The following is a 10,372-nucleotide window of genomic DNA, read 5'->3' as shown; positions in this document are numbered from 1 at the left end:
TGCACTGAGTTTTTTTTCATTAGGGGGGTGTTAGACCTGTCTGGCTTTTTGCGTAGTCCCTCCAATTTATTATTTATTTTATCCCCATTTTGCCCCTCATACCTTTATTAATTTTTGTGTCCACTAGCTTTTTCTAGGTGTTGGTCAAGGGGATAGATGTTCTTTCCCCCCTCATAGTTTTTCACCTCAGGCCTAGAGGCCTGTTCTGACAGGAATATAGTTGGAGTCACAAAATGGTGGCTACCAACTGCCCTAACTGCCAAACCCAGAACCTGTCCCATAGAGTAGAATAGGGCGTTCCAGAACCTTCTGGTCCCTTCTGGACTTCTGAGGGTCAGCCTATAAAAGGCGGAATGCTGGACAGCCATTTTGTCTTGCCAGAGAGAGTTAGCTGGAGGACAGGCTATCTCGGAAGGTGGGGGAAGGCTAGTCAAAGGGTTGACCTCTTGGACTGGGATACGGCCTTATTGATCCACTTCTCTACCCCTCCTTTGGGATCCTTGTCTTGTCCCCGCTGTTTATGGTTACTGGAGACCCTGGGCGCCTGACTAATCCCTAGACTAGAAGAAGGGGGATGTGAACAGGAGAAGGAGACTGCAGCGCTGTGAGGTGCAGTCCTCTGCTCAGTGAAGAGACTTTAGGGTGACTATTATTGAGAATTGCCCAGACAGAAAGGGGTTAATCCTTGTGGCCTAACCCTTGCTCAGTTCATCAACTTAACTCTGCCTCCGACTGCCAGGGTTCCCCCCTAGTGACAAAACCCTACAGTGTCCCTCCTCCTATCGCCATCGCCGATTGCTGGTTGAGGAGAGTGGCGAGCACTGAGGGAGCAGAAGCGGAGCGAAGACATCCTGGTCCATCCCCGGGTCAGTGTGGGGAGAGACGCGGCGAAGGGTTGTTTATGTGGTGAGGAGCGGTCCTGGATTTGCCCTTGTCAGTTCTGGAGTGGGCGGAGTAGCGGAGAGAACACCGGCAGGAGAGCGCGGGCTTCAGCGGGGAGACACTTCCCCTTCGCGCATGCCCGGTTGAGCGCTCGGCTCTCTGAGGCGGAGCCTGTCGAGAGGAGTAGTGTTTTCCTCGATCGGAGCGAGGGAGAGGTGAAGAGGAACGCCGGGAATCCTACGGCGGCTGTGGCGAGTGGTAACTTCTCTCCCCTGCTCGAGCGCCACATGGATAAGCTGGCGTGAGCGGGAGGGGAGAACTGTGGAGCCCAATAGCGGCTTGGGGAGCACTGCGGTAATTGCCTTCTCCGTTTGGGCGCCACGCAGAGGAGTAGGCTCGAGCGGGGTGAGGAGAGCTGAGGGGCCCTGGAGGCTGGTTAACCTAGCCAGCGCCTGGCTCCTTTGTCCGCCGAGTGAATTCCCCCGCCCTCTGGCGCAGCAAGTCTTCAACCGCCAGTTTTTTTCCACAAGTAAGGAGGTGATTTGAAGGGGGAGAGTGGCGCTAGAGCCTACAAAGGAATAACTTAGACATTCGTCGTTTTTCCACAACTGTGTTACACAAGGTGGGGAGTAGCTTGAGGAAACCAACTGCAAAGGGAGTGCTGAAGGTGCCTGCTGGTTAAGTAAAGGCATAAGTTCCTCATTGAGGTTGCTGGTGTTTATGTAGATTCCAGTATATTTGAAATCCCTCAGTGACTGTGTACCTGAAGGAGGGGGTGAGAGGTGCTGTGGGAGAAAAGTTTAGAGCACTTCATAGTAATCAAATTGAATTAATTCTGGAGTCTAATTGAATGCACTATTGATGTTGACTACTGATTTAAGTCAGCATATCTGAAAGTGTTATTACTGATTTCATAACAACTGTATGTACTGAGCTGTAATTATTCCAAAGACATAAGAGTAATTTTATTTCTCCTGTCCGAATGTATAAGTCTAAATTGTGAATACTAAGAGCTAGAGAGCAGAGATATATTTTTATAAAGCAGCTCATATTTTTCCATACTTTGGTGTAGTGTCATTTTTTTGTGTGTTATTGCGTGGATTTACTGCTGGGTGGTTTGCAACCTTCACACTTGTGCCTTTAGAATTTGTGTCTTACCCTAGGCCAGGCTACCCTAGGTGACCTGACATCCCAGGTTCCAACAGATTGGTATCTAGCGGTGGGATCCTGACTTGGTTGCAGCTACTCAATAGCAAATAAACGCAATACACTGGCCTACACCAGGAGTTTTCTCCTTGCGGCCCTCCTAATTTGACTTTTGTTTTTCCAAATTTGTTTCTGGTGGTGGGTGGAGGTTATCCTCAGATCACGCTTCTTAGTTCTCTCCTGAGTGCTCATTTAATCCCATATCTGAAGAATGGAGTTAAACCTTGAAGAGCTAGAGTCCTACACTGTGACCCAACTTAAAGAGTGGTGTCAACGAAAGGGGGTATTCTTCGAAAAAGGTGCCAAGAAAGGCGAGTTACTGACCAGCATAAGGGCATGGGTGGAAGCTCATATAGAGGAGGAACAGGACACAGAAGAGAGTGATAGGGACACTGTCCTTGAGACTGCAATGCTGTACCAAGCTGAAAGGGGGAATCTGCTGACAGGTCCCAGGACACTTTCAAGGGAGGGCAGCAGCGTCTCGGTGAGGAGCTTAACTGACGCCGAGTTGGAAGACAGGAGGGAGGAGAGGAGACTGAAATTGGATTTAGCTAGAATGGAAATGGAGAGGGAGGATAGGAGGTTGGCCCACGAACGAACCATAAAGGAGCTAGACCTTCAAGCCTTAACCCTAAGGTCTCCTAATCCAAACAATGGTGGCATCGAAAACAAAGTAAATACCAGGGAACCCAGACCCTATCTACCCAAGGATGTTATTGCTAGTTACACCACAGACGATGACATTGCTAAATGGTTAGCTGCATATGAAGTCTCTTTAAGGGCTCACGGGATCTCAGAAACTCACTGGGGGGGTGGGCTGTATAAATATATGCCACCTGCTGGCAGGGATACCTTGTTGGCTCTGGAGCAGGATGAGCAAACCCATTACCCTACAATGAAAGTGGCACTGGTGAAAAAGTTTGGACTTACCCCTGAAAAGTACAGACAAAGATTTAGGGGAAGTCACAAACTGAGTACCCAGAATTGGGTGGATTTCTTAGATTACGCCAAGAAAGCCTTGGAGGGTTGGGTCAAGGGCAGTGAGGTGAAGGATTATGAGGGGCTGTATGATCTATTTTTGAAAGAGCACCTCCTCGAGAAATGTTTTCCCGAGCTGCGCCAACACCTGGTGGACAGCAAGCTGACCAATCCCTGGAAGCTTGCAGAGGAGGCGGACATCTGGGCAAGTACCCGGGTGTCCTCAAAGGGGACTGGAGGGGATTCCCAAAAGGCCGGGCAGGGCGCCCCCCAGAAGAAGGAGGGGGGAGATAAAAAGAGGGAGTTCTCTAAAGGTCCCCAAAACAATTTCCAAGGGAAGGGAACAGGTTTCACCCCTAAGGCAAACCCGCCCAGAAACCCTAATCCTGGCCAAAGCCAGCAGCCAAGGGTTCTCCACTGTTTTGAGTGTGGTGGTGTTGGACATTATAAGGGAGATGTCAGATGCCCAAAGAGACCACCCCCTCCCACCGGAGGAAAACCACCGGGAGTAGCTAGTGTAGCGCTCGGGGAGGAGTTGCCCTTAGATAAGGGGGGTGAGTGGGCGGGTATCACCTTAGTGTCCCTGGGAGAGCGGGAGATGGTTCCAAAGATCCAGGTGCCCCCAAATACTACAAAGTATGGGCAATGGGTCACCATGAATGGCCAGAGAGGGGAGGCTCTGAGAGATACAGGAGCCAGTATGACTATGGTGAGAAGTCAACTGGTGTCTCCAGAGCAGGTGGTTCCCAATGTACTCCACCCCGCCGCGATGGCTGACGGCAGAATGGGCCACTATCCAGTGGCTAAGGTTCCCTTTGAGTGGGAGGGGGTTGCAGGTTCACTTCGAGTTGCCGTAAGCCCTGCCGTGCCAGTTGATTGTCTGCTGGGGAATGACATGGAGCACAACACTTGGAGAGAGGTGGAATACCGGATGCACTCTGCGATGCTGGGTACACCTGACTGGGCCTGTGCGAGCACACGGTCTGCGACTGCCCGGAGAGGGAGTTCGCCTGGGTTGGAGCCTGGAACAATGGCCCAACCCGCTGCCAAAAAGGGACAGACCGTTAGACAGGAAGAGCCTGCTTCGGCTTCCACACCCCATGTGACAGATCGGCCACCTGCGGTGGTGGACCAGGAGTCCGTGGAGGGGGAAGTAGACTCTCTGGAGGATTTACCCATCCTGCTGAGTGGCATGTGGAGGGAGGTCCTACCAGAGAGGAATTCTGTAAGGGGCAGAGGGAGTGCCCTACCCTTGAGGGACTGAGGCGACAGGCTGAAGCCCAGGCAGCAGGTGATGTTACGGGACACTACCATATTTACTGGGAGGATGGACTCCTCTACAGTGAACCCAAGGTACCCTTACCTGGTTCATCAAGGGCCTTGGTAGTCCCGCAACAATACCAAGCCTTTCTGCTGGAATTGGCTCATACTATACCCTTGGCAGGACACTTAGGTCAGGACAAGACCTTTGCTCGGCTTGTCCTCCACTTTTACTGGCCTCAGATGAAAGTGGCGTCCAACACTTACTGTCGGACATGTGTATCCTGCCAGGCCAGTGGGAAAACGGGTGAAGCTGAAGGCTCCCCTGGAACCACTTCCAGTCGTTAGCACCCCCTTTGAGAGGGTGGGCATCGACATTGTAGGGCCTTTAGATCCACCAACAACAGCTGGTCACAGGTTCATCCTGGTTCTGGTGGATCATGCCACACGGTACCCAGAGGCAATTCCTCTTGTGGAATTTTAGTTTTCGAGCTGAACATCATCTGCGCCAGCTTGTCACCCACGTACAGCGTGCACAACGGCCATTTTAGGTATCATGGTCCCCCTGTCCGCGATCTATCGCCAGCGCGCCCCTCTGACCCAGCAAGCATCCTCCGCGCATCCTGGCTCCCCCTCCCTCCCTCTCATGAGCCTAACCCTTCTGCATGACCCTGTCCTTGGGAGTCACGCCTGCGCCTGACCAGCACCTCCTCTCCTCCCATGAATGCCCCTCTGTTGATAAACCTTCCCTCCGCGCTCAATTGTCCACGCGGCATGAATACCACTCCTTTGATGACCCCTTACCCCGTGCCCGACTGTCCACACAGGTCCGAGGCCACCACCTAAGCCGGGAGATACCATTTACTGCCCCTCATTGTATGGAGTCTCCCCTCTTCAAAGGACACACTGTTGATCAGGGCCTCCCCACCCCCTGGGATATGATCAGGCACACACATCCTAAGACTTGGCAGAACACTCAGCTGCGTGATGACCCCCTCCTCTTATCAGCAGGTTGAGGACCTCTATTGTGAAGGTATATGGGGGTGGGATTGACACGAGGATTATGGGGATGTCTTTTCCCTTACTTCACAATGTTATGATTGTAATAAAGAAAGGTCACATGCCATAAACCAGTGTATAAGAGGCCAGGCCTCAGAGAGGCTGTTAGAGCACCTCGAGACGATACCTTGTTGTCCGATCTGATGTGTTCTGCTCCGTCGGAATAAAACTTCTGTTTCCTGCCTTCTGGTCTCCGGCGCCTGCCTCATTGCTTGGTAATTTGAATGGTACAAAGGCGGTTAGCGCCGGGCAAATCCTGAAAAAGGTCATAGCCGTACCTTTTTCCACAATTGGCGTCCCAAAGCGTGGGGCCCATCAGTGACACGTGGATCCAGTGGGAGAGGTCCCGACGACAGAGTGAACAACTGCAACGATCGGGAGAGCTCGTGTCCGATAGACCCTCGTCTGACAGCCGATCATCCGACCTTCACTGGTTCCGAACAGACCTCTCTCGAGTGATCTACGGTCCTGACTGGGAACCATCAGGAGTGCCACGAACATCACGAAGAAGAGAGGACAATCGGGCGCTGGATTCGGAAGACAGGAAACCGTCCATGCGGTCCGGTTAAGGTCGTGTAGACACGACAAATTAAGAAATGATTGTTTGATTTAGTTAATACTAGTATTACGCTTTGTTGATCCCTCTGGAGATTCACCGTCTGCAAACGGAGAAACAACAGGCTCTCTCTTTGCAAACAGTGAAGGATAGGTAACGCAGACTTTTGTCCCCATTGTAATCCGTCGTGCCTATCTTCCTCCCCCACTGTTTTCCCGAACTGTCGTTCGTGGATTGTTGTCTGGAGATTCTTTGTCTGCAAACAGGGAAGAACAAGGTCTCTCTTTGCAGGTAGAGAAAGAGTGGGTAACGCGAACCTTTAACACGTCGTACCCACTTATTCTCCCCACTGATTGTTTGATTGACCGAACACTGATTGTTCGGTATTGGTTCTTTTGAGGTATTCACCGCCGGCAAACAACGGAGAATAGAAATATTCTGTCTAGTCTTTGCCCGCCGTGATAAGATAGGTAGTGCAGACCTTTGTCCCCGTTGTAACCCGTCATGCCTATCTTCTCCCCACTGATTGGTAGCCTGTACAGCCCGGACCGCTTATTAGAGATGAACCATCCAGCTCCGCTGGAGGGCACCCCTAATAAGGACATGTTCACTAAGCATGGACTAGTCGCTATAGCTTATACTAAGCTATGGCATAAATATACAAAGAAGAACCCTGAAAGTCAGTGGCCACTGATAGGTTCCTTTGATGAAAATAAAATAAAAACATTGGAAATAGCGCTCCAGAAAAATAAGACCACGCCCACTATGCTCGATAGTATAGGCATGTGGCGCAAAGAAACGGAACAACGAAAGAAAAGAGAAGAAGCAAAAATAGGGAAAGAATTACGAAAGGCAGCCCACCTAGCCGCTAAGCAACTAGAAGAAGAAAGAAAAGAAAGAAAAGAAGCTGCACAAAACCAAGAATCAGGGTCGACAGGTCAATGTCCCGTTAGGACCCCCTCTGCGCTCTATCCTGAATTGCCCTCCAAACAGCGGGCGAACGATGAGTTACTACTAGGTCCCCCAATCATCTACATGCCCCCTCCATATGCCCCCTGCCAACAGCACCTGCAAGCCCTGAGTGCGAGCGAGAGCAACCTTAGCGCTAGTGCACCAGCCCTCACGGCCTCCGCACCAGCCACATTAACAACATCGCCAGATGGCCCCGAGGCTAGCAAGCAGCCACCAGCCAGACCAAATAGGTTGAGCAAAGATGAACGGGATGGGATCGACAAAATAGCAAAGACACTAGTAGAACGAAGGGAAAGCGAAGAATACACAATGAGCATGTATAACTCGCATGCCGACAGCCACAGACGGCATTTCATTTTGCGATTCAGCTACCACACCCTGAACTCATATGAGGATAGGTATCAAAGTAAGGGCCCCGCTAAACTAACAACGCTGTATAGGAAGATCGATGTTGGAGATGGGACTGAACATGAGGCGACGGAGTTCTTCATGCAGACGCTTGAGGTCTTCCGCCACCTCACGGAACAAAAACCAGAAGCCAAGGTTACAGTCCCTGAAACAACCTCAGTAGAAGTAGCCAACACTATGATGCCCATCAGAGAGGCGGCCCCTTACTGGATCCCGCCACGTGGCCAGGGAACAAGCGATGATATTAATCACACAGATGCAAAAGGGAGGGTTGTGTACAATTGGGTTTACCAACCATGGGACCGACAAGATATCCTAACCTTTAAACAAACTCTGCCCGATTTAAGAAAGAACCCGACAGCATTCTATACCGAATTAGGCACGGCCTTGGGTTTGACGATAATGACTTTAGCGGACATTGACTTGTTTTTCTGGTTGTGCCTGCCAGCTGATGTGTGGAAGCAAATCCGGAAGGCTGACCACACGGATCTGTTTGGACACACCTGGGACCAACTCAGTAAACTAGATAGACAGCGAGAGCCTGGAAGGAAACCAGTAAAGGACATATTAGAACTCCCAGACAAATTAGTTCAGAAGTTAAAGACACTGATCCCAGAGAAAAAGGTAGATTGGTCGATAGTCACGGCCTGTCGACAGAAACCCCAGGAAGATGTGTCAGAATACTTCTCCCGATTCGAGACAGTGTTCTCCGACTACAGTGGCCAAGACATGACCACCACGACCGGACAACACCTGTTTGTACAAAATTATGTAAAGGGCCTATCACAAGAGGTCTCCCAAAAACTGCAGATGAGTGAGAGTAGTTGGGGGGCCTCCAAACCTGCAGCTATCCTTCAGATGGCTCAGTATTATGAGCACCAAAAGAATGAGAATGATAGGGCGTCCGAGAAAAAGAAGAAAGATTTGAAAGAAAGGGTGATGATAGCCCAGATACAAGGTATAGCGGTAGGACGGGACCCCCAAAGAGGGAACTACCAATCGACCACCCCCAGAAACCTACCTCCTAAAGATCACACCCCGACACCCCACACTGGACGGAGAGACATTAGCAATGACCAATGCGCCTTCTGCAAAGGATTCGGCCATTGGAAATCCCAGTGTCCGGTTCTGCTAGAGATGAATAGAAGTAGGGACCCCAGGGATGTGGCAGGTGGTCCGAGAACTAGAGGACAAGGACGAGGGCACACAAACGACACCAACAATGACAGATCAGGGAGATTGAACACATTTGACCGCCCCCGACAGAACCAATATCAACTATCCGATGGTGAGAATGCCCCCGATTTTGCATAGGACTGCCAGGGGCAAGGGAGGGATCCAGTCGAGCTCCGTGTTGACCAGCAAGGTCCTTATGTCACCGCTAAGGTCCTGGGTACAGAGTCTCCATTTTTGGTAGACACTGGGGCGACACGTAGTGTGTTATCGAAACGACTGATTCCAAGGGCACCCTTGTCTGGCTCACACATTACATCGATAGGTTTCGATGGGACGCCCTCCACTAACCCCCTGTCCGTACCTATCACCTTTGACCTAGAAAACAATATCACTGACACAACATTTCTGCTCTCCTCCAACTCCCCTGACGCCATCATGGGCATCGACTTACTGAAACATTTTCGAGCTACCATTAGGTTTTCCCCAGATGGGATCCGAGTCATCCTGTACGACAACCCAGACATACCCAAATCTTGCCCTGCACGACACATGTGCCCCATAACTGATGCTGACCTGTCCTTGCTTGATACCCTGCCTCCGTACCTATGGGCCAAAAATGACTCTGATGTGGGATGAATGATGATTGACCCCATTCATATAACTGTAAGACAGGACGCTATGCTCCCGAAACTCCCACAATATCGGATATCTCCCGAGGGCGAGAAGGCACTGGTAGCAATCATTCAATCTCTGGTGGATGCGGGAGTGGTTGAAGAAGTGGTTAGCAACGTCTGCAACAGCCCAATCCTACCTATTGTTAAGAAGCAAGGCGAAGGAGATGAGAAAGCGTACCGCTTCATCATCGACCTGCGAGAAATTAACAAAGTAGTTGTACCCCAATACCCTGTAGTCTCAGATATCACCACCATTCTGACCCTCATCCCGTCCACTGCCACCACCTTCACTGTTGTCGACCTCAAGAATGCATTTTTCTCTATCCCCATCCATCCAGACAGCCGTTATCTCTTCGGCTTCACTTTAAAATCCCGCTCGTACCGATTTTGTAGAGCTCCCCAGGGGTACACTGAAAGCCCGAGCATTTACAGCCAGGCCCTCAAAAGACAGCTGGATGCCTTCCAGCTACCAGATGGAGTGGTGTTGATCCAATATGTCGATGATATCCTTTTGGCGGCCGACACCACCCCACTTGCAATCACAGCCACTGTCCAACTCCTACACTTTCTGGCAGAAAATGGCCATAAAGTTTCCAAAAAGAAATTGCAGTTCTGCCAGCCACAAGTGACATACCTAGGCCATCTCCTGTCCAAAGCAGGGAGGAAACTTACACCTGACCGAATCCAAACCATCCTAGATACCCCCGTCCCAAAAACACAAAAGCAAGTCCGCTCTTTGGTTGGCCTAACCTCTTTTTGCAGACAGTGGCTACCTAATTTCAGCCTCATTGTGAAACCCCTACTTGCCCTATTAACCAAAGATGCCCCCTTCCCGTTCCCTTGGACCCCTGAGTGTCAAGCATCCTTTAAGGAATTGCGAGATGCCCTCTGTTCAGCGCCTGTCCTGGGAACCCCGGATTACTCCAAACCCTTCTCCCTCTTCACCCACGAAAGGGAGGGGTGTGCATTGTCTGTCCTGACGCAGTCTATAGGTCCAAAGCAGCGCCCTTGTGCCTACTTCTCCGCCACTCTTGATCCTGTAGCCAGAGCTTTGCCTGCCTGCCTTCGAGCAGTAGCTGCCGCTGCTGTCTCTATCCGTCAGAGCGAGGGAATCGTACTTTCAAACTCCCTCACCGTGTTAGTACCCCATGCTGTCGACACCCTTCTGAACCAAACGAAGACTCAACATTTGACTAGCGCA

Source organism: Lissotriton vulgaris, chromosome 9 (assembly GCF_964263255.1).
Source record: "Lissotriton vulgaris chromosome 9, aLisVul1.2, whole genome shotgun sequence".
In the NCBI taxonomy this organism is placed as follows: Eukaryota; Metazoa; Chordata; class Amphibia; order Caudata; family Salamandridae; genus Lissotriton; species Lissotriton vulgaris.
This window is presented reverse-complemented; position numbering follows the sequence as displayed.